Raw genomic sequence first — 26,389 nt, 5'->3', positions numbered from 1 at the left:
TGAGCTTGGCCTTTCTCAGGGTGGGTTTGTCCTTAAAGGCTGGCCAGGCGCATAATTAATATGGTGGGGTTGGGGGGTGCCGTCCCAGGCAACATTGGGCTGTGCTGTCATGGTAGCAGCCTGAGGTCCTTGTTAGAGGGCGTGGGTCACACGTGTACCCCACTGTGTGGGGCTCAGTGGCAGAGTTGAGAAGTGAGGAGAGGTGGCACCTCCCACTGCCGTTTGCTCAGGGATGCCTGTCTTTACCCCCAGCAGCCCCCCAGGACTGCACATGACCTCTTCCTGCAGAGCCAGCTGGCGGCCACCCCAGTGCCATCCCCCCCGCCCCCCGTTACAATTCGTTGCACTGCGCATCCTTGCTGCAACCTGAAGAGAGTCGGGGCAGAGGAGGGTTGGGAAGGCCAGGGAGCGGGATGTCACCTTGTGGGAGAGCACCGATGTGGCCCATGTTCACACACAGGTGGCCAGAGACCCCACTGAGGGTGGCTGGGGGTGTGTGAACCAGGAGCCACTATAGTACGCAGGAAAGGAGGCGGGCAGCTGAGTGCCTGTCCCTGGTCATTCAGGGAGCCCATGGGTCCTCTGGGCTGCTTCTCATGGCCTCGAGTCAAGGGCCACCATCCTGCCTCATGCTGCTGTAGGCAGGTCAGTTTTGGGGCAGAGCATTTGTCTTCTTGATGAGCTTTTGCCCGAGGCTTTTCCTTGACCTCTGCCCTTGAACTTGAGGATCTGCTATGGGGTGTGTGGGGAAAGCCCCTGGCACCACTTTGCATGCCATCCGCTCAGGGACTGGGAAACAGCTACATGTCTTCATTCTGGTCCTACCATTGAGAGTTCTCCCCTTCCCACATACTGACTGATACCCCAAGGCAGTGCTGTGGTGCTCTAGGGAGTGTCAGGCTAGGAGAGGGGGCTTGCCCTGGGGTATCTGAGCTGTGTCTGGATGCCTCCGAGGGGTGGGGGTGATCCCCAGGGCTGTGGCTTTAGCTCGGCTTCTGATTTAGCTCAGCTTCTGTGGGTCCCACTTTTAGCAGCCCCATGGTAAGCCACCCCTTCTGAAGGGGGCCAGAGTGTGGGGAGGAGGGGGCCAGAGTGTTGGGAGTGGGGGCAGAGTGTGGGGAGGCGGGGGCCAGAATGTAAGGAGGAGGGGGCAGAGTGTGGGGAGGAGGGTGGGACATTTCCTGGAGTACCCATGTGATGGGCCCATTTTGAGAAGGTCATCAGCATGGGTGCCGAGGGAGTGTCTGTGAGGCAGAGGGCGTTCACTCGTCCTAACAGACACCATGCTTCCAGAAACCCCAGGCCAGCCGTGGGGCACTGTGACCTGCACACTACCCGTCCCTGCATGAGACATGGGTACAGGCCTTGGCCCCAGAGTTTGCTTGGGACCATGCTGGCACAGTCACTCCATGGTTTGGGCAACAGTGGGGCAAGGGCTGAGTGCTGGGTTCGGGCCTGGAGTCGGTGGCCCCTCCTGAGTCCCTGGGGCAGGGGACCAGGTTTCTGTTTTGCTCCTGTGCCTCTGGGGCTTGGCACAGTCCTGGCACTGAGTAGGTGCTCAGGAAATCCCTGTTGAAAGGATCCAGGAGTTTGAGGTCATAGTTGGTGTTGCATTGAGTCCAGAGAGGTCTCTGAGGAAGCCTGGATGTTTGTGGTGGGCAGGGGTGTGGAGTGTAGGGGACGAAGACTGTAGACTACTCTGACCTGCTACCATGCCCTGTGCTTGGGGCAGAAGTGCAGAATTCTGGATGGTTCTTTATGCAATCCCTTTTTTCTGAGCACAGCCACACCGCAGGATGGCAGTGAGGCCGCCTTTCGAGGGAGAGGAATGCTTGGGGTGCCTAACCATTAACCGTCAATGACCTGGTTAGGACTATTGGATTCTTGTGCTGAATGTCAACTGTTTATCTCACGAGTTAGCCAGAGATGAGTTTCTTAGAAGAGGTGGATAACAGCCTCAGCCTGGAGACATGTCTGGAGTCTGATGATGACACGCAGTTATTGAGTGCTTGCTGTATGCAGGCCTTGGGATGACCCTTCCACGGGTTCTCTCTTTCAAAGGGCCTGACCACCTTTGAAGGTAGATGCGGTTACCTCCAAATCACAGGCAGGATACTGCTTCTTAGCCACTGATGCTGGCCTGTGGAACCTGGGATTGATTCTTGCTAACTCCTTGTTCTTTCCCTTGTCCCTTCCCAGAGTCCATTACCTGTGGGAAACTTTTGATTGCCTAAGGGACGGTTTTGTGGATACATTCCAGTTTTTCTCTTTTTAGCAGTAAACATGAACGGTGCTTCCTGGAGTGTGAGGAACACAGCGCGCAGTGGTGCTCCGTTCAGCCAGACCTGTGGAAACCATGAGTCAGTTTCAGATAAGGCTTTCCAGGATGCATGGGCCCCTTTAGGATCATTCTTTCTCCCCTAATATATGCCCACGCTGAGCTGAAGTTCTGCTCCCTGGCTGGTGTGACCCAGCCACAGGGTCAGCCTCAAGAGGAGGCAGCAGGAGGTGCCCCACCTTGAAGCAGGGGTGATGAGTCCTCGCCATCCACGGCGGGACAGTAGGAGGAGGAGGAGCCTAGACAGCTGAAATGTGAGTTCGAGCAGAAAGCCTCAAGTCCTAACGGGAGCTGGCACATGTGAGCTTCAGATGGCAGAAATATCACTAGAAATCCCTCCTGCAGAGGAAGCATGGGTAAGCGGGCACTTGGTTAGATGAATGCTGCTCACAGCAGGTGGCATGGGGGGGCCAGGCCGGGTTGAGCTGCTCGCCTGACCTCTGTTATCTCTGCATTTGGATGGGTGGGTGGGCACCCCTTCCATGCCATGCAGAGTACAGAAGCTGTTCTGAAAGAACGCTACGAGTTCAAGTGAAGGCAGGCCCAGTCCTCCTGGAAGGAGCCACACCAGAGTTTCTCAGGTGCCCCCATCAAGATTTTTTTGGGCTCATTGAAGGCTTCTAAAGGTTCTAGTCTCATTTAGTTTTTAAGAAAAGGATTTATTCACTACAGACCTAAAACATAATTTTTGTATGCCTGACTTAGTATAAGAACAAAACACCCAAGCAGTGGCAGCGGGGTGGGGGGTCCCGTCTAGGTACTGCAGCCTTAGTTGTGAGGTTCCTATATGTGGAAAGTGCAGGAACTAGCTGACCACAGTCTGGTTGGGGCCCCCACCCCCAAATCCATCTCTGGATGCCGCGGTTCTCTTCTGGGATGTGTGAGAGTACACACCCCCCTGTCATCAGCTATAGGCAGATCACATTTGCCACGGGATGTTTAGTAAGTTCATGCATGTTGATGATACAGGCCAAAAATAGGACCCCTGTCTGGCCCAAAGCAGCCACGTGAACTTGGAGGGGGTGGGCATGCTAACTGGCAGTTACACGCCGAGGCCACTTCAGCTCCTGCGGTTGCTGGTTCAGAAGCAGTGGTGATTTTAATCGGCTAAGTCATTTCCACGTCTCGTTGTATACTCCTGGAAGTTCTTAGAGAAATCCTGCCAAGAAAATATCCCCTGGTGAATCCTTGGGGCACTAGTCCACGCCGCACTGTCAGCAAGTATCTGCTGAAACAAGTATTTTTGAATTTTTAGCTTTTCTGTAGCTCCAGTCTTTTTTAAGTACTTCTTTTGACCTTCAAGTAACAACGGGCACTTGCTTTAAAATTCTGACAGTCTTCCAAGCCTTTTAACATTCTTATTCCACTAAATAAGCTGTCGTCGTTCACTGGGATAGGCAGCACAGTTGCTTGAACTCCCGGCTTGAAATTCCATGAAATGTCACCTCCTCTGTGAAGCCTTCTACAAGGCAGACTTGTCTATTTCCTGCTTAATTTTACTATTGAAATATCTCACATTAGAACCTGTACCCACCACCAAGATTAGGTAGATGTTAACATGTTGCTACGTTTGTCTTCAGACGTTCAAAAACAAGTAATGTTATAGTCATTGCTAAGGTGTACCTCCCCAGTTCCTTTTCCTTCCCTCCTTCCTTTCCAAAAGGGACTACTTCCTGAAAATAGATACAATCCCTTTGTATTTTTGGAAATTCTGTGTAAACCATTGGAAATGGAAGGAGAAAGCCTGTGACATAATAAGACAGGCAACACTAATCAGGAGTATAAGTTCTGTTTTGCAGTTAATTAAATATTTGATTCCCTACTATGTTTCAAAGATAAATAAAATGTGATTAAGTAAAAGGCATTTAACCTTTAGAGACTTGGAGATGGGCAGGGTGTATAGTAGCCTGCCAGCTAGAGTAGAGAAGATGTTAAAGAAGATAACCTGTGAGATGGGTTTTGAAGGGTGGATATGAGTTTGCCAGGCAAGCTCTGCCACCTCAAAAAAATGGTTCCTTGGCTATTAGATGCTCGTGACATTATAGGCTTGGGATTACTGAAAAGCTATGCTTGTCCCTCCCTTGCTAACACTTCTGAGGCTGGAATGTCTGTGTCTCCCATCTACTTCCTTAAGAGGTGTGGGTTACAGTGTGGTGTACAGTTGGGAGTGAATTACTGCTTGACCTTGGATACACGATAACCTTGACTATAGAGTCCATGCTTTTCCTGAGTAGTTCTTCAGAGTCCTTCCTGCCAGTGACTTGGTTCTAGGTGTGAAGCAGGAGCTGGCTGTTGGAGGATTCACTGAATTCAGTGGAAACAGCACAGGAGCATGGTTTTCCTTTGAGTGGAAACCATGAGTGTAGCAGTTCTTCTTTATGACTTGCTTACATAACCATGCAGGAGAATGCCTGTCACGGGATTGGATCCTAGATTAGCCCCATTGCTAATTAAAAGCCCCATGAAAAGAAGGGAAGTTCTTTTAGGAATCTACAGCTTCCTAAGATTTGAATGGTTTAAAAAGTAGAATGTTGGCTGGGCACGGTGGCTCATGCCTGTATCCCAGCACTTTGGGAGGCCAAGGCAAGCAGATCACGAGGTCAGGAGTTTGATACCAGCCTGACCAACATGGTGAAACCTCATCTATACTAAAAATACAAAAATTATCTGGGCATGGTGGCGTGCACCTGTAATCCCAGCTACTAGGGAGGCTGGGGCAGGAGAATCCCTTGGACCCGGGAGGTGGAGGTTGCAGTGAGCCAAGACCTCGCCATTGCACTCCAGCCTGGGTGACAGAGTGAGACTACATCTCAAAAAAAAAAAAAAAAAAGGTAGAATGCTGGCTGGGCGCGGTGGCTCACGCCTGTAATCCCAGCACTTTGGGAGGCCCAGGCCAGTGGATCACTTGAGGTCAAAAGTTCAAGACCAGCCTGACCAACGTGGTGAAACCCCATCTCTACTAAAAATACAAAAATTAGCCAGGTGTGGTGGCGGGCGCCTGTAGTCCCAGCTATTCAGGAGGCTGAGGCAGGCGAATTGCTTGAACTCAGGAGGCGGAGCTTGCAGTGAGCCGAGATCGCGCCATTGCACTCCAGCCTGGGTGACAGTCAGACTCCATCTCCCAAAAAAAAAAAAAAAAGTCAAATGCAGCTGGGAATGTGGTTCGTGCCTTTTTATATATTAACCATTTGAAACTTGGTTGTAAGGTGGGGTTGGCAATGTCAGGCCTGGCTGCAGCAGCTCATGTCTGTAGAGTGTGCCTCTCCCCTCCCTCGTGGGGCTCGAGCAGGACTACCTTCATACATTGGCTCTCCAGTTACATAGCAACTCCAGTGTTAAATTCCATCTTTTCTTCCTGGAAAAGCCGTAGAAAGGACACCTGGACATGTCTGCTGCACAGGTGTCTGCCTTCCCCATCAGCTGCAGAAGGAGGAACTTTGCTCTCTGCTGTCACAGCTGTGTGTGCACAGGAAGTGGTTCGGATGATGTGGGTCCCACCATGTATTCCTTCTCTGTTCCATGCAGAGTAAAATAAATGGGAGTGCTGTTTAATGCGTCACCTCGGTTCATATTGCATTTGCCAAGAAAGTGCAATTTTATTGAACATTAGGGTTGAATTCTTAACTGAGTAATCAATTTCAGTAGTAAGTTAAAATGCCTTCTATTAATGGACAACTGCAACGGTTAATCAGAGTTACAGTAGATTAACAGTTGTCAGCATTTATGCTAATAGCACTTATAAACCGTGGGCTCATGATTTGCACTTTATAGTTCCATATTTCTCAAAACAGTTGGTAATACTTTTTGCTTCAAGGTATTGATTCCTTTGTCCCTTTGCTTGCCACTTGGAGATGTAGAGAAAGCTAAATGACATTTTCACGGTGACGACACAATATCACCTTCTGCTTTTGCATACTTGGCTTTGTGTCAAAATAGATGGAAAGGGTTCATTTGTTCTGGTGCTCTACTGTTTAATTTGATCTGGTGTGTGACTAAAGCAAGACAAATAGTATTTTTAATGAAACCATTTAATAACCTCTGGTAGCTTAGAGTCGAAGGCATTGGAAAAATGCAATTAAAGGATGCCTAGATGTAAACAAACAAAAAAAAAATCTCTACTTCAACTTCACTGACTCCATTCATTTTGCTTTCAGGGTTTCATCACCTTAAATGGTTTTGAACCAATGAAGCTGTATTCCCTTAAAAAGACGGACAGCCCATCGTGTGAACTATAGAGTTTGTGGACAGATTTATATTGGTGAGTTATTGTGAAATATCTCCAGGTAAAAGTTCAGTTTTCTAGAATCCCCTTTGCAATGTGTGTTCAATTAGTTGATGAGTATGGATTGCCTGCAGCCTCTGGCTGTTTCATTGGGATGTCTAATCGCGGGATCATATTGATTGTCTTTCAATTAATTGCATCTAGTATTTTCATTTATCAAAAGCAAAATACATGCAATTAACTCTGAAGCAATATAGTTCAGTGTAAAGTGATTTTTGCTGCTGCTGCTGCTATAGAGATAAGTCAACGGAAATTATACTACAACGAAACTCAAGTCAGAATGGAAATAGTGTTAGGATTTCTCGATGTATTAATTAAAAAGAATAAAAATGAATTAGAGAAACCATCTCATGACACCCCAAGTCAGTCATAAGTGGTAGATGGATGTCTTTAGGAAGAAGGCGGCTTGTGGATGCTGGCACCTCTTCAGTCAGCTTAGGCTTTTAGTGTTACCAGCCTCTAGGATGTCTTGAATATACCATGATTTTTCTGGGGGAGTAGATTGGGAATGTGGGTGCAGGCTGAGATGAGCATTCAATCCCGACCACACTCATTGATGGATGGAGTTCAATCCTTCGACCGTAGCAGGGTTTTGGGATTCTAAGTTTCATTTCGGCATGTCTTTAGCCATTTTTCACAAAACCTGGATCTTTCTTAAAGTCTCAAAGTGGCAGCTTCTCTGATGGAATTGATTTTAATCTTGCTTTTTTAAAAAAATGTTTTCTCCGTGAGGTAACAACGTCATTCAAAAGCAAGGGAAACCACTGGCCAGTTGTGTCCTGTCTCTCTCACCTGTCACACTCCTAGCAGAGCCTTGAGGGGACTAGCTTTGGTTCCCAGAGAGGTGTAAGTTTGTGACCAGGCCCTCAGGCCTGGCTTCCTGAGTTGCTGGAGGCAGTTAGAGACTTCGAGCCCATGGGCACACATGGGCAACCACCTGAGGGGGCCAAGCTGAATCTGCTTGAACCTAAGCAGCACAGCGGGTTGTAGGATCAGGAAAGGATCTCTGTGTGTCGCTTCCTTTTCTCCATAAAGTAGATCTAGCTGGGGAAACTGAGGTAGCTGACCCAGACCTAGACCTCCAAATATTGCTTACCAGCTTGGTGACTGAGCAAGTGGCCTCTGCTGGCACTTGGAAGCCTTATCTGTGAATCGAACAGGTGGATTGGGCTGGTACCCAGGACCCTCCCCACCCTTTAAGCTTGAATTTGATGTAGAAATTCAGAACCCTTTCCTGGGAGTGCTCTGACAGGGCTTTGCTGGGCCAAAGGCCATAGCAGAGCGTGAAGCTCGAGTTGAGTTATGTATGAGAGGGGCCCCTCAGTCATCTTTGAACAGTTAAGGCTCTTAGCATTGAGGACGATGAGGAACTGGAAGTATGGTGGAATGTTCTTTGGTGGAAACCTGAGGGAGGTCAGGACCGCCACTCACAGCCTTATTCAGTTCAGCCTTTCAGGACAAACGTTGCTTGCTTTTCTGGCTCTCACTCTCTCAGAGAGACCTGTGTGCCAGAATCTGCCCAGGTTTCTCAGGCAGAGACAAAGTCACCTTGGGCCTGGGATTGGCAGAGATAGTTCCAGTGTTGGGTGCTGGGTCCGAAGATGTTTTCAGTGGGTTGGGTCATGGTGATGTTTCCAGTTGGACACCATGGAACTGGCCATGTCGGACATCCACGCTCTTTCACCCAGACAAGTACCAGGCCCTGCCTACCTGGGAGCATCTCAGCTGGATGGACCATCAGTATGTTTCATAGATGCTCATTTCAGTGTTGGAAATCATTTTCTCTAAACAGAAGGATGTGGGAACTTGGTGTATAAGGATGAAATGGACTTTTTTAATATAAAAAATGGTTGAATGAGGGCATTTTCATTTGACTCAGTCTAATAACCAGAGCCACTCTGGGATCCTGTTTAGCAGTGATCTCCATCTCAGACAGATGAGTTAACATTCTCCAAATGCATCCAGAACCAGAATGAAATTGTGACACGCTTCCTGTTAACAAATGTTTCCTGAGTGCTGAGCAGACTCAAGACACTTACCCTTATGTGGGGTTCCCACCATTCCTGTATTTTTGGCATCCTTTTGGGTAAGAGTTTTTTATAGCACTTTGGAAGAGCTTAAGAGACTTGGTGTGGTACTGGAGCTGGCCGTCACTGGAGCATGGTCACTGTGCCGTGACAATGGCTCATGGTGTCCACAGCCCATGCACACATTGAGTGTGGCCCCATTGGCCCACCTGCCCCCCCGCCCCCCCGCCCAGAACCAGGATAAAACTTCTCCCCTGACCACTTGCAGATACTCTCGCGGTGGAATTCTCACGCCCCAGAAGGCGTGTGTGTTTGCTCTCAGACTTTCTGCTCTGTGGAACGTCACCATGCCCAGGGAGTTGTAACCAGCTCTGCCTGCTGTCCGCACGCAGCAACACAAGGAAGTCATGTGGGATTGTAACCAAAGTAAGGACCACATATGGATTTCAACCAGAGCCCACCTGTTGAGATCTCTGGTCTAGACACATCTTTTAAAATGTGGGCAGAGGAGAAGGAGGTAGGTGAAAATCATGTGACACCGTCAGGGGTAATGGTGAATCCGTGAGGCCCTAGAGCCATTTATACATCATTTTTGCCCTCTTAGTATTTTCTTTCGCATGTCCTAATTTAAAAAGCATCTCATTCCTGTTGTGCTAGACTTAATATTTTGGTTTATGGCCGTCTCTTTTAGTAACTTGACGTCAAACACTTCAGCCTTCTCCTAACTAGAGGCTCGTTCTCTCAATAATGAATAGTGACGTGCTAAATTTAGATCAGATGCATGTTCTGCTTTTACTATCTGTTCTGTATGTTGCTACTTGTCAGAATGAAAGCTCAACATGCCAGATGGCTTTGCTGGCTTCTCCTGGAAAAAGACCGTTCTCCATCACTTCAGTTGGGTCATGGTTTTTTTTAGTACCATTTTGTTATTAAGCATTAATATTTGCCGCAGTACCCAATTACCTTTTTTAGCAAAAGTGTCGCAGAAAAAGTGTTCTTGGTTAAATGCTCATAAATGAGTGGGAATGCAAATCAAATCCCTTAACTTTTATCATATTATGTAAAATGGTGGTAGAACAGTTGCAGCTGTGGTTTTGCAAAGATAGGACTGTTTCCGGCTGCCATGCATGCTGTGTTATGTATTTTGACAGATCTCCAGGATGATATAGAAGCTTGACCTGCCTACCAAGGCCTCTGGGAAAGACAGTCTGAGGTGACACAGTGCTGGAAACTCAGTGTGCTTGGTGGTAGAAGAGGGGTTTGCCTTGATCTGCTGTGGGAACCAGGCTGGATTTCCATCTGAGTTGTAGCTGTAGCAGGCCACCTAGGTGAGGTCATCTTCCTGATCATTGTTCCTCTAGCCTGCTTCTGGCAGGACAGATATCTTTTTTCCATGAAAAACAGAAGGAAAGTATTGAATTACTCTGGAAACACATACCTAAACCTTGGGGTCTGATTGTCAGTGGTTGTAAAGTGGTGGGGGTGTTGGGCCATGGCCACTGTGCCACTCTGGTCCCAGTGTGTGGCCCCCAGGGTCCTTCGGGCCCTTGGCCTCCTGAGCTCCTGGCCTGCATGCATCCGTGGGGCCTTTGCTTAGGGCCGTGTGATCCTGCTCCAGTGTTTGGGCCGGAAGCAAGACTGCCAACATCCGAAACCACAAACCAGAGGAAGATCCACAGGGCCTTTCATCTCTGGGGTTCTCTAGGTGAGAAACAGGAGGCTGAGGTGGGGCAGTGGGGAAGATGCCAGCGAAACTTTAGCCAGCCTTCCGAGTAGGAGAGGAGGGGCCCCCGCTGAAGCTCTTGGTTCTTGCTTGGATTTTATTCCTGTGCCTTCTGGATGTGAGTTGTGCTTCGGAATCCCAGCCTCCCTCCACCCCCCAAGGATAAATGGGAGGCATTGATTCAGCCTTTGTTCTTTTCTCCTGAGCATCTCAACAACCTAGTGTGGCCTCCCAAGTAGGGATGGAGAGATCACCCCGTCCATTCCCCTTCTTTTTGTTTTAGCGTCTGCATGGGTCCAGGGTCACACAGGGGTGACGCCCTCTATTCTGGTAAGTTTGGCTTTCTGCTGTTACTGTTCTTTTCCGCTTCCTGCGCCACCCCGGCTGCTGGTTCTCATCAGAGTGGATTTGCAAAGTAGGGAGGAAGAGACGAGGCAGAAGGCCTGAATTTTCCCTCTGTGACCCACGTGTCAAAACTGTGTGGCCGGCCTGGGTGGGTTCCTGCTGAGTTGCTCCTTTGCTGGAGGGGTACCTCCGAGCAGGGCCTCTGTAGGATGGTGGCCACACTTACCTGTCACTCCTGGCGGGGCCAGGAGTCTCTGTTGCCACTGAGTGACATTATGCTGGGAATTGGAGACGTGGTGTCCGCTTCTCTTTCCATGATCCTCATACCCTTGCCAAGACCTCCGTTTTGTTACTGAAGAACTTGACGCACAGATCCACCTGCCGGCACGTGTGGCCTTAGGTATATCTGGTATTCAGCTGCTGATGAAGCAACCCCAAACTCAGGCCGCACCGCGTCCCTTGCTGGTGGAAACCTTTCCAGAAACACTGTGGTAGTGAGCCTGGCTTCCCAAATATTGCAGGGTCCCTTTATAGTGAAGATGACTTCCCAGGGTCTTTGATATTCCTGGAAGGTTTCTCAGGTTTGTCATGGTACCGTCCCACCCCAGGGGTGTGGGAGGAAGAGCACTTGGTCCATGTGAAGTGGGGCCACACATGGGCTGCATCTTGCCCCTGAGAGTGTGGCAGTGTGCAGAGAACGGGCGTCTGCTATCCCTCAACAGCCAGCCCTGGTGGAGACCCCCCTGTGCCCCAGACAGGCCTGGCCACTGAACTGAGGGATGGCAGCCCTGTTGTGTGGGACAGCCAGAGACATGGGTCAGCGGCTGATTCCTCTGAGGCTTGGAGCACGTGTTTGTTAAAGGCAAGAAGAGTGGGAAGGAGTGGATGGAGCAAGCAGCAGGGCCAGAGCCTCACTTGTTGAAGGGAGTGGTGGTATATTCTGTTTACTGTCAAGTTTCAGGCTGGGGCGTAGATGCCGATGTGAGATGCCGATGTGCAGATGAGTAGGCAGGGAAGTGAGCTTTCTCTTATTAAAATGTTGGCTTACTAATCAAGTGTTCCTGGGTGTGATTAGTGGCGGAGGAAAAGGTTATTTCTTTCTGTAAATATTTTTGCTTAACATTTATGTGTTACCATTGCTGATTTTATTAATACTCTTAGAATGCATTAGACCAATAACTTTTTTTTTTAAACATGGTCTTGGTTTTAAGCAGTTTCAGTTGGTCTTTATGGAAGGACACACACCATTTCACTGAAGCTTGAGGGATCTGCCCAGGTTCAAGTGTAAAGGGGCATTAGTTTCAACTTAGAGCAGCTCCCCCAGCTGCAAATGCTGATAAAATAGCTCAGAAGTGCAAGATCCTGGTTACTTGCAGTAATTTTAGGATTTAGTATCTGGATCTGAATTTTGACCATTGTTGAAGGAGCAGAAAATTGGATGCATTTTCTAAAGTAATGATTTAGGCCAAGGAGGGTAGATCCCTTGAGCCCAGGAGTTTGAGACCAGCCTGGGCAACATAGCGAGACCCCATCTCTATAAAAAAATTTTTTTTAAAAATCAGCCAGGTGGTGGTGTGTATCTGTGGTCCTCCGGTTCCAGAGTAGCTGGGTGGAAGGATTGTGTGAGCCTGGGGGGTCAAGGCTGCGGGGAGCCATGATTGCACCACTGCACTCAGCCTTGGGCAACAGAGGGAGACCCCATCTCCAGAAAATTTTTTTAAAAATCGGCCAGGTGGCGGCGCCTGCCTATGCCTAGGTGGCCAGATTGTGTGAGCCTGGGAGCTCACGTCTGCAGTGCACTGTGGTCACACCCCTCTACTTAGCCTGAGTGACAGAGGCAGACCCTGTCTCAAATAAATTAATAAATAAATAAAAGTAACGATGTAGGAAATGGCTGAGAATTCCCATGACCCTCGTGTCCTCGGGCCTGGTGTTTTCACAGGGGTGGGGGCGGGAAAAGAGGAGAAAGAAGGACGTGCTGCCTGTGGCTTCCTTCTTCCCAGGCGTTCATTTAACACCAGCTGAACACATTTGCTTTATTGATTGGTTGATTCATTTATTTTTGGCAAACTTGGCAACTTCCACCTGGCCCCATGCTGTTAAAAATAAAGTCTTCTTGGTCGACTGAATGCTTTTGCAATTCATTCTTTCCACGTAGCAATTAAGATGATTCCCCTAGCCTTGTACCAGTTAAGGATAAATAGGAGGTTTTCAAAGAAAATGCTGCGTAATTCATCAGCATTTGTGTGTGAGCACACGGGTAATACATGCGAGTAGCTTCCGTGAGTGGACTCCTGTGTAAGGAGGTAAAATGGAACGTTTTTCTGCACTTATCCTGAGAAGCAGCCTGAACAGTGACATTTATACATATTTCATAATGTGGTTTCTTCAGGCACGCGGAGCAAACAAATCAATTTCTCAGCAGTATACTGTTTAAAAGAAACAGCAACAACCTGTGGGGAAGTTGCAGAAGCTGTTAAAATTAATTATATATGGCAAAAAGATAGAACATTAGGGGGAAATGTTAATGTGGGAGGATGAAAAAACACAGCCGTGGATGAGCAGCAGTTCAGAGCGTCTGATGACAGTGTTTAATTTCCGTTTCTTTATAAATGTATACTGATGAACAACAATGGCGCCCGCACAGGGTCCTCCCGTTCCATCCTTTCTCCAGGCCACTGGGATCAAATGTCCCTGTGAGCATCCAGTCAGCTCCACGTAGTGTGAGCCTTGATTTCTGGGAACGGTACTGTGCTGTCTTTTAATAGGGATTTGTGGAAAACGAGAATTGCTGGTGAAGATATCGAATTCCTGAGCCTTGTAATGCAATACCTTTCCCGTGGTCACCTTCCCTCTTCCGGTTCAGCTATACATTGTTTAACTCAAAGGAAACCTTTGTTGTTGTGGGTAGGGTGTAACCTGCAACTCCTTGAAGAATTCAGCTTGGGTGATCAGTTTCCTCAGGGATGTAGGGGGAGAGGCTCTTCAGCAGGGGTGGGAGGGTGTTTACAGGAGGGTCCCAGAGCTGTGGGACAGGCTTGCGCCCTTTCCTGGAGGAAGCTTGCCTCTTTCCCGGACAATGCAGGTTTGCAGGATATACCCCTTGGTTCAGCTGGTCATGGCAAGTGAGTCCTCCCTGTCACCCGCTTCTGCGGTGGTGGGACACCTGGGGGGCATGGATGGCGCCTGTGTCCTGGGAGACCTTGGCTCCAGCTGCTCGAGGCATGTCACTTCTGCATGTCACAGCATCTGTACCTCCTGGGGTTGGCTTTCCTGTGAGCATTTGGGCTCCCTCTGCCTGGGTGGCCTGTTGTCTGGTGGGAGTCTTCAGTCCCTCTTAGTACAGCAGCCAAGGGTGTCTCTTCTGACTTCCTGAGCCTTCTGACTCCTGTATCAGGGGAAGTTAAAAAGTGTTGTAAATGGACTTGGACTAAAGGTCAGGACTCTGACTACAAACATAGAACCTTCCAGAGTGATTTCTGCAGCTCCCTGAAGCAGAGCTAGCTCCTTGAGCTCATTGTCCCCTTAATTCTGTGCATGGCCTGCATATTGTAGATGCCCCAGAAGTAATTTTTTGAATGAATGAATCTAGGCTGCAGTGGGGCCAGCGGGGTGTGGAGTGGGCTGGGCACATGTAGGAGCGCATCGCAGCAGCTGTCTGGAAGGCTGGGTTGGTTCTGTGTTAGCTGGGAGTGTTTTCTGCAGACAGAAGGCAACCCAGCATGTTATATTACCTGTTCAGAGGAGGTGTGCATGTTCTGAGATAATCACGCCGTGTTCTTGAGCTTTCCACCGCAGGGAAGTGAAGTCATGCCCCCACCTCTCCTTCGTGCAAGTAGGGCAGGGAGTCTAAACCCATGCAGGTAGGGTGTGGGGACCCAGCTGTACTCTCCTGCCACCTGTGGGTGCCACACTTGCAGCAGCCTCGTAGGTGAGGGATAATGTGGTTCAGCCGACCTGACTACATCCAAGCTGGGATGATGAGGACAGCAAGAAGGCCCACTGGCTCTGCAAGTCCTGTAGGCCTAGGTTCCTCGAGACAAAGCTCAGATGGCTTCTGTATCAAATTTCTTCAAGGACCCAGCATGGTGGCTGCTGCTTTGCTCACCTTCAGAGGCCTGGAAGCTGTTGTTTCCTGCATGTGTAACTGCCGGCCCCAGTCCCACATTTGTTAAAAAAAAAAAAACAAAAAAACCTTCACTTTGATGAGAGTACAGTCCTCCTGGCTTTTCATAGTTCAATTGAAACTCACTGCCACTCCCTCATTACAGCAGAAGATGACCTCTAAACCATGACACAGGGCTGCAGCTTCCTCTGGGAAGGAGGACTCACATTGATTTGTGCTCTGATCCCCACCCCCCTGCAAACCCTGGGCTTAAGTGGCAGCACTGCAGAGGCCTGCTGAAGGCCGGAAAGCCCTCTCTGCTTGTGTGTTTAAACAGAGCAGATTGAAGCAGAGTTTGACGTGGCCAGGAGGAATTCTTCAGCATGGAATTGCGTCATAACAGTCACTCCCTCCAGCAGCCCCAGTGGCTCTGGCACTTCCTCCTGATGTTTGCAAGGGGAAGGTAATGATTCTAATTGCACAGGACTTGGTCCTGGCCTTGGTGATGGCAGGAGGGCAGGGTCCTCATGGTATGGCCAAAAAATGCTTGCAACTTGACCTTGTCCTCCTCTGATGGTGTTGACCTTGGGCAAACTATGCCCCTCTGAGCCTAGTGCCTCAGTTTCCCCCTCTTGCAAATGCAGCAGATAGTAGTGCTTAATCTCAGAGTTGTGGGGATTCAATGAAACAGTACTGAACGGGGCTTAACAGGTACCTGGTACATGTTAACAGCTTAGTCAAGAATGACTGCTGAGTGTGGAATGACATCATGGGGACTGACGAGGGGGGCTGATGAGAGGTGGCTTGGTGGGTACAATGTGCATTGCTTCAGCGATTGAGGCACTGAAGGCCCTGACTTCGCCACAATGCAGTGTATGGATGTAGAAAATTCCACTTGTACCCCATGAATGTATGTACACACCCAAAAGTGATTGCTGCAGTAGCAGCAGTAAATGCACACAGCCAAAGGCTTAGCATGTGGGAGATGCCCTGCTTGCCTGCCTGGGCTGGAGGAGGAGGTAGTACAGGTTGCATCTCTCCAAGCCAGTACCTGTGGTCTATGTTGCAATGAACATTTAGATGCAAGACGAAGGGAATTCAAACCTTTCTTGCTCATGAAGGTCTACTGTGTTCCTGAAGGTTCTGTCTTCCTCCTGGCACTTGGGATGTAGGATGCTCACTCCTTGCCCGTCGACCAGGTAGTAATGTTTTTCTATCAAGCAGTGAAAGGTTTGGGGTTTCCCTGAAGCCTTTCCCAAATGTCACGCGTTGGGGTTTTAGTTGTGAGGGTGTGCTGATCCCAGCCGCAGCCAAGGCGAGGTACAGCCATGCTGCTGCACCTGCTCCTATGCCCACCTGGACATCTGTTTCCTAATGGACATCCTTTCCTGGGAACACGTCTCTACTCCTTTAAATGGCTTGAGGTCTCTGCAATTTGCCTGAACAGTAAGTGTGACCAAAGAGCCTGAGGCCAGCCATGGAGAGGACGAAGACATGAGGCTTTCTCTCGAGAGCCACACTGGGAGAGGCCGAGAGCCACACTGGGAGAGGCCGGGAACACGGCCACTTCACATGAAAGGCAGTTAGATTCAGGTCACTGGGTCTGGACTCCTGCATTTTATGGCAAAGTCTAAAAATGCAGATTTGTAACAACCAATGTTAATGAATTCAGACTGTTTGAATTTCGCACTGAATAATGGCTGGAATTATCAGAGCCCACAGCTTATAAGATCCCTGGATCGTGTAATCTTTTCTCAAGATTAAATTGATAGAATGATGTAATATCACACTACTTTTATTAAAAGTTTTGGCCATAAAAGAGAAACACCTATTAGGATAGAAGAATTTAGTAAAAATAGTAGTAATAACAAGACAATTTGGAATATGTAATATATTCAGTAAATTTCAAAATTCTTCATCTCATTTAAAATACAATATTGTGCCCATAGATCCTGAATGCAATACCTTTGTGCCCTAGGGCTTTCTCTTTCCCACACTAAAAATATTCTATTTAAATGCAGATTTTGATTTGCAATCTAGGAAGAGGATTCTGGAAGAATGGGAAGAAGGATAACTCTGCATCTATTAACTTAATTTTAGTTTTATGTTATTGGCGTTTTTCCTCTCATCCTTATCTCCTGCAGCCCTTCCTTCCTGTAAAAGGATCATTTCTAAACATACAAGTAAAGACATGCTTAGAATTTCAGCACATAAGAATGTTGTTATGCCTTCTTTTATTTTTGCTTAAAAATTAAATTTTTTTTTCCCAAAAATGTTCCTTTGATTTGTGTACGTGTGTGCACGTGTATTTGCCCCTGGGTTCTAGCCTTGTCTTGCTTTTCCACACATGCTCCCAGTATCTTACCTAGGAAATGAGTGGAACAGTGGAATTACCAAGTGCAGATGGTAGAACTTCCCTTACCAGAGCCCAAGTGACTTGTGTGTTGTTGAGCTTTGGTTACTAAATAAATGGATTTCTGGCTTTTGACATTGTACTCTGAGAATTGGGTGGCCAGTCATCAAATACCATTTTCTTTCACTGTTGTCTGCATTTAATACAGCATCTTCTGCCATACACACTTGTCAATTCAAACTGAGCGTTACATTTTGGTCTTTATGATCTGTCGAGGGAAAATGGAAGTAAATTCTTTATAATATGCAAATTGATGTATTTGGGAATTTTTAGATGTAGACAACATCTGTGCATGCCGTTAACACAGTTAATAGCTCCCGTTCTTCAATATGAGGTTTTCAGAGTCTGTGTGTGATCTTGATGAGACTCTCTGTGTGCCCCCCAGGGCTTGGCAGTGTCAAATTTAAGGCTGTTTTTTCTGGTGCCTTAGGACTGAATCTGAGCCTGCACAAAGTCCTGTTTTGAGGATGCTTCTGGCCACAGTTTGCTGGGATTGTGTTGGTTCTGGGAAGAGCCTGGCTGGCTAGACCTGGTCTTATCTATCACCCCCATCCCTACTCCGTCCTAGCCTGGACCAGACTGGCTGGAGTGATGGGTCCAGAGAAAGAGACCATGGGTCTGAACAGTCCTTGGGACCCTTCTGCCACTCTTGGAGGTGCCACCTCCCCTGGTAGCTTGGCACCATTTGGGTTCTCCTTTAGCCATGGGTTTTTGACAACTCAAAAGCTTATTTTCCATACAAACTTGTTGATGGTTCTCTAAGGCAGGAAGCATTGCTTTATTGAGAGTGAGGAATTGTACCCTTTGAAAACTGCCCCCTGAAAAGGGAGTGGAAGGAGATGGCTCCAGTTGGAGTTCAGGAAGGGGGTATCTTTCAGTGAACCTGGAGGGAGGGCTGAGTGGTGGAGCTTGGGGCTCATGTCCCAGGCCTTCTCTGGTCAGGAAAGCAAATTTGAAAAGGGCCTTTTTAATCTGGAGGGCCCAGAATGGTCCAGCCAGTTGCCCCGGAAAGGAAGCCTTATGTGGCATGCGTGCCAGACGCTGCACAGCTTGAATTGGTCCTATGTGTGTGGCACAGCCTTGCAAGGTTGAGGTATTTACCTTTATTCCTATAAATTGGATGGATAAGGGGGATTAATTGATTTCTCTTGGCACTTGGCAAGAACAGAGGTCAGATTTGAACCTAGGTCTAGGTTTCAGTTGCACACCCAGCATGTTCTGCTACACGGCCTTTTCCTAAAATAGTTTAGATGTTGGTATAAACCTGTGTGTACTGAACGCACCTGACCACGTGCTGGTATGATGGCTTTTCTCCAGTCTCTCTATAGACTCCATGCTTGCAGACCAACAGCGCATGGAAAGGAGGCTTTCTGGCTTGGTAAATGCTCAGTCAGGTGAGCTTGCTGAGTTTATTGTAAGCTTTGCAGTTCCATTCCCCACACACCTAGTGGTGGGGGTGGAGGGGGCGTGGGGAGGAGTTGGCCCCAGAGCAGAATGAGCCCCTTGGTCTTTGCTGTAGCCAGGACTCCAGGCTAAAGTAGCACAGGGTGGGCAGCTCCAAGGCCTGGGTGTCTCTCTGTCTGTCTGTCTCTCTCTCTCTCCCATTTCTCTCTCTGTTCACCAGCAGCAGCCCCAGGCTGCATCATTGGCACTGTGAAGGTGCAGGGCACAGGTATGAATAGGGGGGTCTTCTGGCCATCTTTGGACATAAACCCCCATCCTCGGAAGCATGGCCCGCTAATACCCAGGTCCTGGCCTTCCTAAGGGCTGTTAAACACATCAACCAAGTGATGCCTTAGGGACCACCCATATACCACACGCAGCTGGGTACCGTGTATTCTCTTGATATTACTATATTCTCAGCCACCAGGGCTAGTGTATGTGGGTGTCATTGTCATTAGCAGCCTAGGGAGGGAATGGAATTTTGGGAGTAGTCTGCCTAAGTTCCATTCCATTCACTCCCAGAGCTGAACACGTGCTGGGTCCACACACCTGTGGACTGATGGCTGGGACCGTCTCAGTGCTTGGCAAAAAAAGAAAACGGGGATAGCAGGCACTTTCTGAACACTGATTACTGACTGCTGCTGCTGTTACTGGTATTGTCGGCGTTTTTCGTTTGGTTGGTTTTTGAGACGGAGTCTTGCTCTGTCGCCCAGACTGGAGTGCAGTGGCGCGATCTCGGCTCACTGCAATCTCCGCCTCTGGGTTCAAGCAATTCTCCTGCCTCAGCCTCCCTAGTAGCTGGGACTACAGGCGCCCGCCACCACGCCCGGCTACTTTTAGTAGAGATGGGTTCACCATGTTGGCCAGGCTGATCTCAAACTCCTGACCTCAAGTGATCCACCTGCCTTGGCCTCCCAAGGTGCTGTGCTGGGATTACAGGCGCAAGCCACTGCTCCCAGCCTTGTCGGCCTTTTTTGCCTTCTGCTTGCACCTCAACCCTTTGGCAAAAAGTAGGAACTACAGAGGGCCTGTCATTGAGACTTAGAGTCGCCAATGCCCCTCACCTATTCGTCTGAACTCAGGCACACATAGATTAACACACATGTACAAACAAATTGTGAATGGTATGGACCCCACCTGAGGCATGCACCTAAGGCGCACCTGTAGCAGCGGGACAGAGAACGGGCTTCCTTGTACCCTGTACTCATCACGGGGGTTGCCCTGGCTTCCTTGGGTTGGCTTTGAGGAGTGCGGCTTGTGACTTCTCCTCTACGGTAGAGAACTGAAGCCTTAGACAAATAGTCATCCATCGTAACTGTTCCCTGCAGTGTTGATAGAAATGGTGTTGGGATAACTAGACTGTGCTGCTGCTTTCTCCTTTTCTCCCAGGTTGATGAGTAGGAGCAGTTTAATTTGAGACTAGTAAATTTTGTAATTGGATTTAAAAGACTGAAATGAGCGGACCTGGTTTCCATATTACCTTTATACCCCAGCGAGGGGAAATGCTTGAGTCAGGTGTGGATCAGATTATTTTATTGTGCCAACATTAATATTGGGAGCACACACATAATCTGGAGTCAGCAGGTTCATCCACTACTATCTCATTAAATTTTCAGGCAAAAGCTGCAAAAATTAATTGGAGGCATGTAATAGTTTAGAATGTGAGCCGGCTTATGGTAATATAAATTATGTGAAGAGAAGACAGTTTTATATACTGAGAGAGGGAAAACTGGTTTACTTTAATGAGAAGAGATAGAAATGTAGAGCTATTTTTTCATTACAGATACACTCTAAAATGTTTGGACTTAGTTGATGAATAGAGTTAATTCGCTGCTACAGTTCCAATAATTCATGTTGCACAGTTTAATGACTTCTAGATAAAAACAGGATTGAAATGTTAATTTCTCTGAAGAAATTGGGGCACTCTTGTATATCAGACATCTCCCCCCCACCCCCCCATTAAGCCACTAGTTAATTCCACCAAACAAGTCTCTTTGAGCTATTTCATGCTGCATAGACTTTTGTATTTCTTACCTGGGCTGGCTTGCTTTTTTTTAAACCTTAATGTATATGATAATCTTAGGTGAGAGAATGTGTTAGAGCTGTGTCTAGGCAACCTGACTCAGCAGAGAGTTTCATACCTTTTAGTTTTGTAAATGACCACGTGCTATAACCTGCATTCTAGTGTCCAGTAACTGTTTTGGCAGGGAGGGGGTTTACTTGGTTGTTGTTAGCCATCTGCTTAGTCAAGTAGCGATGTCGTCCCACTTCTGAGCTGGGAAATAGGAAGTATTGATCAGTCAGCTTTAGATTCATGAGGTGATAGTCTCAAATCATGCAGAGATTTTATCACTATATTATTTTGCATCTTTGTTTTCTTTTTCACTTTTCATAACTTTGAGACTTTTTCCCCCCATGGGGTAGGTTCAACAGAGTTCAGTGTCTTCTTTCTCTTTAACCTACTCTCAGAAAAAAAGACGAGAAGGAAATACGAAGTATAGTAATGAAGTGTTAACTAATAGTGGGGCTACATAATTGAGTACTCGAATTTTGTTTCCAGAGCTCTTAGAACAAGAATGCAAACATGTCTTATTTCAACCATGTGCATGCTGTGTTTTGCTTTTTTTGCGTTTGACAAAGGGGACAAAAGAATAACCCCTTAAGTATTAAGGAGCGGAGAGAAAGGAGATGAGCCCCCACTCCCTGAGCTCCCTTCCTGTTTTGCCTTTGGACGTGCAGTTCATAGGGCTTCCTAGAAAGGGCTGCATTAGGGCTGAGGGAGTGAAGACTTGGTGGGACTTCCTGGCAGAGGCAAGGACTCCCCTGCCTCCCACCTCATGAGCATTGGGCTTTAGCAAGGCTTAGTGAATCCTGAGTGGGGTCATCTTTAGCCTAAACCTGGAGTCACCACAGAGCTTTTGTAAACAGTGAGAAACCTACTACTTTCCTGCAGAAACTGTGCTGTCTGCAAAGCTCAGCGTCTGCTCCAGCCTGGATTCCCAGGCCCTGTCCCTGTACACACCTAGTTCTAGTTTTGAGGTTAGGACATCACAAAACATCTGCCAACTTCGAAAAGTCAGCAGGAGCCACCCAGACGTGGGGTGCAGTGGTGGGAAGAAGGAGCACCTTAGTCTGCTTCCTTCTGAGGCCCACAGTTCCAGAAGGACTAGCGTCCTCAGAGCATGTGGTAGTGACTCTTCTTGTCTTTTCCTGGTGGTGGGGCCTGGTGACCCCTGACACCAACGGAGCCGTTCCCAGGCTCATTTCATCCCTTTTTCTGTGATGAGATGAGGCTCCTCCTGCCCTCCTTGCTCTGGGTGGTCTTTCTGTTTTGACCACATCCCTTGGAAGCGTGGCTGGGCTGCGTGACTCCAGAGCAGCCTGGTGGTAGCTGGGGCTGCCTTCTGAGTTTGGGCTGGTGGATGCTGAGTATTTGCATTCAGAGCCTTAGGCATTGACCTTGGCTTTCTGGGACCCTACGCCCCTCTGTTTGCCTTTGTCAGTAGAGACCTTCTCACATTTAGGGATTCATTTTTTCCAAGATCTGTTTGCTAGGTGTGTGTCAAAGTTCCTCCCAGAGCAGTGACATGGATGGGAATTGTGAGTGTGTTGAGAGACCTACCCTAAAAGATGGGGCTGCAGTCATCCCCAGGGGACCTCCTGTTCTCAGCTCCACCTCAGCCACACTTGGCTGTGGGTCAGCTTCTTCTGAATCAGCATCCTCAGGACAGCGCCACCCAACCCTGCCACACTTGCTTCCTCCGCGCTTCTTCAGAGGCTGGAGCTCACCCCCATGCTCATCGTCTGTTCTGCTTTTTTGATGCACTTACTTGTCCCTTTCAGGATATTGCTTATGTCCTGTGTTGGTTTAAAAAAAAAAAAATTGCCTGTAATGAGTCCCAGCCATTTCTCAGCATTTCTAGTTTGGAACTTCAGAGACTTCAACTTATGATTCCTTTAAGGCAGGAGTTTCTACTTTGGCACTGTTGACATTTTGGGTCTGGTGGTTCTTCGTTGTGGGGGGCTGTCCTGTGCATCATACGATGTTCAACAGCATCCCTGGCCTCTCCCCACCCGATGCCAGTGTTACCTCCCTCCCCACCCCAGCATGACCAGAGATGTCGCCAGATAGGGCCCAGTGTCCCCTGCTTGAGAGCCCCTGGTGAAGGGGTAGACATTGATTCCATGGCCCTTGTCACACTGTGCTTGAGCCATACCGTGCTTGGCACGGAAACCACCCTGTAGCCGTCGTCAGAGGTGGAGCATCCTCCCTGAGGTGCGTAACCCCCACATCATCGTTGCTTCCTTGGGCTGTGTTCTAGTGTTTGCGTCCGTCCCTTTTTCTCCTTGATTGCAGATGGAAGGGCCCTGCTCTGAGCCGTCGCCACATGCCTGGTGCTTGGCTCCATGACGCTCACACGGGTGTTCATGACAGTGCATTTGACAGACAGATTTATTTGTCACCTTGTCAGGGTGACATGTTGGGATGGCTCCACCACTCGTGTGCCATTGACACTTGGCTGTCTGAAATCGGGACAAAGCATCCCTGAGACTGATCCGAATGAGGCTTATCAGCACCAGGCATAACTTACCGCCTGCTTTCCTCTGTTTCTTTAACTTTTAATTGAAACCATTTAGTTACCACCCCTGCTGCTAGGAATCTGGGGACAATTAGGAAAGTCCCATCTGTCCTTTGAACCACATTATATTGCTTTTCTCCTCGCGATCTTGAGAAGACGGCACATTCTAGCAGCAGTGTCTTTGCCTTGCCGTCTCGCCTCCCACTGGATGGTTTTTATCTCACTTGAATGAGTTATAGCAACTCTTTAATTCAATTATTTTCTCCAATGCAGGCTTTGAGATGATTTAGTTGAATCAAACACCCGGGTTTTCCAATGCAGAGCAGTGACTCCCAACGAGGCCGTGGGTGGGTTTTTACATTTTCACTTCCAGCCACGGTTGCGCGCGTTCTGTGCTGCCCCCCGAGCGTCCTGGCACAAGCCCCTACTTACCGTTCTGAGGAGTAGATTGGAAATGGCAGATGCCGTGGGCTTTGCCAGTCTTTCCCCAAGGCAAGGAATTATCTGTCCAGTGATATTAGGTCACTGCATTCCCACCCAGCTGTGTCGAAAGAAGGGAGGGGGTGGGGCAGCCTGGGTGACGGGCAGGAAGGCCATTTATAAATTCAAGTGTAGTAAACAGTCGGCTCTCCTACTTTGGTATTTGAGTTTGAATTAAACAAAGTGTCGTGGGTGGGAGGTGTATCATAACGATCATTTTAACCATTGTGCCTTTTAATGTGGAAAATCTGCTCAAAATAAGACCTGCTGCAGTGGTTTTCACATATACAAAGGAGTGGCTAGAATGTTCTCTCAGAGCAGCACACGGGATTAGAAAGGACATTTGGCCACTGGAATTCTTGAGTGAGAATTCAGTGATTAAGCCTGTCTTCTGTTTTCCTTGTGGGCCCCAGGGTTCCTGTGGATGTCCCCACCCTCAGATTGCTGGAGTAGAAAACTTACTTTCCAAAACACTGAGTTGTTTTCAGCCCAGCATTAGAGGTTAAAGATGCTCATGTAGAGAGCACACAGGATGGATCTGACGAAGGAAACAGCTTCTGACACTTGAGCAGGCTTTAGACAGTGCAGATGAAGGGGGCTGAGACACTGATGCAGGAAAGAGAACGGTCAGCTTGGGGTCCGGAGTCGCTGGGTGCTGAGTGTGTGTTCTGAGTGCCATTCAAGTGCCGCATAACAGTTGGGGCTGGTGTTGGGTCCTGAGATGGGCCATGGGCCACTGTTAAACTCAGGAAGCACATGCTGCCCCCGCCACTCTAGAAGGCGGGCTGTTTTCCTGGCGCTGTGTGTGCCATGCTTTGTGTGAACATCTCACTGGGTGTCACTCTCATGCAGTAACTGGGCATCTTGTAGAAGTCGTTGCTCCTAAACGTAAGCCAGTGCCCACATTGGGTACGTTCTGGTGACATCACCACCTCCTGATGGCACCACTCTGTTCTAGTCCACTGCCCCCGGGGCCTAACTTGCTACTATGGAACTAACCCTGTAGGATGAGGCCGCCATGCCTGTGTGTGTCTGTCCAGGTCTGTCCCCACATACTTGCTGATGGTGGGTGGGAAGAAGGTTAGATAAAATACTGTCATAGATTGTGACTATGAAGTAATCCATTAGAATCTTCAGACAAGGAATGCTGGGAGTGGTGGCTCATGCCTGTAATCCCAGCACTTTGGGAGGTGGAAGCGGGCGGATCACTTGAGGTCAGGAGTTCGAGAGCAATGTGGTGAAACCCATCTCTACTAAAAATACAAAAATGAGCTGGGTGTGATGGCACGCGCCTGCAGTCCAGCTACTAGGGAGGCTGAGGCAGGAGAATCTCTTGACCCCAGGAGGCCGAGATCATCGAGATCATGCCACTGTACTCCAGCCTGGGCAACAAAGGGAAACTTCATCTCAAAAAAAAAAAAAAAAAAAAAGAATCTTCAGACAAGGAAACCATACTCTTTGACCTAGTAATCTCCCTCGCCCGCCCAATGCCAAGAAAGCTCTAATGCACCAAGATTTTAGTTATGGTGTTACTTGACAGCAAAAAGACAGATGACTCAAGCATCCAACAGTGGGAAAACAGCTAATTCTTTTTCAAATGATGCCTTCACAGTTTGAAGTAAGTAGAATGCTTGTCTTAAAATGAAAAGCTTCAATATCAAATGTTGAACGTTTATGAATAGAACCATAAAAATAATCATGGGGGAAAGCTCATGAGGAGCAGTTCATAGTGATTATCTTTAGTTGGTAGAATTTTGGGTAATTTTTTTTTTCCATACCCACTCCTCCTCCCCAAATGTTCTGTAATGAATACATGTTTGGGTTTTTTTTGTTTTTTTTCCAAGACAGGGTCTCACTCTGTCACCCAGGCTGTAGCACAGTGGCACAGTCACAGCTCACAGCAGCCTTGACCTCCAGGCTCAAGCAGTCCTGCCTCAGCTCCCCACATAGCTGGGACCACAGGCATGCATCACCATGCCCAGCTAATTTTTTGTTTGTTTGTAGAGCTGGGGTCTCCTTGTGTTGCCCAGACTGGTCTCAAACTCCCGGGCTCATGTAATCCTCCTGCCTTGGCCTCCCAAAGTGCTGGGATTACAGGTGTGAGCCACTGCACCTGGCCTATGTTACTTTTTAAATAGGGAATAAAATAGCTGGTCACCCTGATGCTTCCAAAGGAATCATGGATTTGTTGAAGAGGCGAACAGTGCAATGCAAGATTTACTAAGACAGAGCTGATTACCTTCCCTCTCCAGTCCTCAGATACTGTCTTTCTCCTTGCCTTTACCAGGACGTACAAGTGCATCTGAACGTACGGAGGGTGTCTTTGTTGGCTTACCAAAAGGAGTGCTGTTACTCCTGCATTCCCATTCGATATGGCAGATTGTGCATAGATACCTCTGCCGACTAGTAGGCCTCTCCAATACTTTTCTTTCCCTCTTACTGCCTTTGGGCATGTGTGCACACCCAGGATTTTACCTAAGTGGAATCTGTACTTACTATGGTTTTGGTTTGTGTTAAGTCATATCCTTTGTTTTTTCAATTGTCTCTTTTGGCAGAACCATGTGTGCTAGCATCCAGCTGCCTGGACTCAATTCCTGCCTCTGCCTTTGGTAGCTGTGTGGCATTGGGAAAATGGCTGATCTTTTCTTTGCGT

At 48.2% G+C, this 26,389-nt stretch overlaps 1 protein-coding gene across 22 annotated transcripts in view; it reads left to right on the top strand.

Annotated features, from left to right (window-relative positions):
- The window catches only part of CTBP2 (C-terminal binding protein 2), a 173,530-nt gene that overhangs the window by 44,025 nt on the left and 103,116 nt on the right, over positions 1 to 26,389 (top strand). For 18 of the 22 annotated variants that reach the window (XM_024253338.3, XM_063727803.1, XM_063727804.1 and 15 more), the window contains one exon: positions 6,493 to 6,596. The exons of 2 other annotated variants lie outside the window; for them this stretch is intronic. The gene's annotated coding sequence lies outside the window, so the exon portion shown is untranslated. Of the gene's footprint in view, positions 1 to 1,236; positions 2,695 to 6,492; positions 6,597 to 9,798; positions 9,976 to 26,389 lie in introns of those variants that run through there. 2 more of the 22 variants (XM_063727808.1, XM_024253340.3) reach the window with 2 other exon arrangements.

This window comes from Pongo abelii, chromosome 8 (genome assembly GCF_028885655.2).
Source record: "Pongo abelii isolate AG06213 chromosome 8, NHGRI_mPonAbe1-v2.0_pri, whole genome shotgun sequence".
NCBI lineage: Eukaryota > Metazoa > Chordata > Mammalia > Primates > Hominidae > Pongo > Pongo abelii.
Note: the sequence above shows the minus strand (reverse complement) of the source record. Positions and strands in the feature narration are given on the sequence as shown.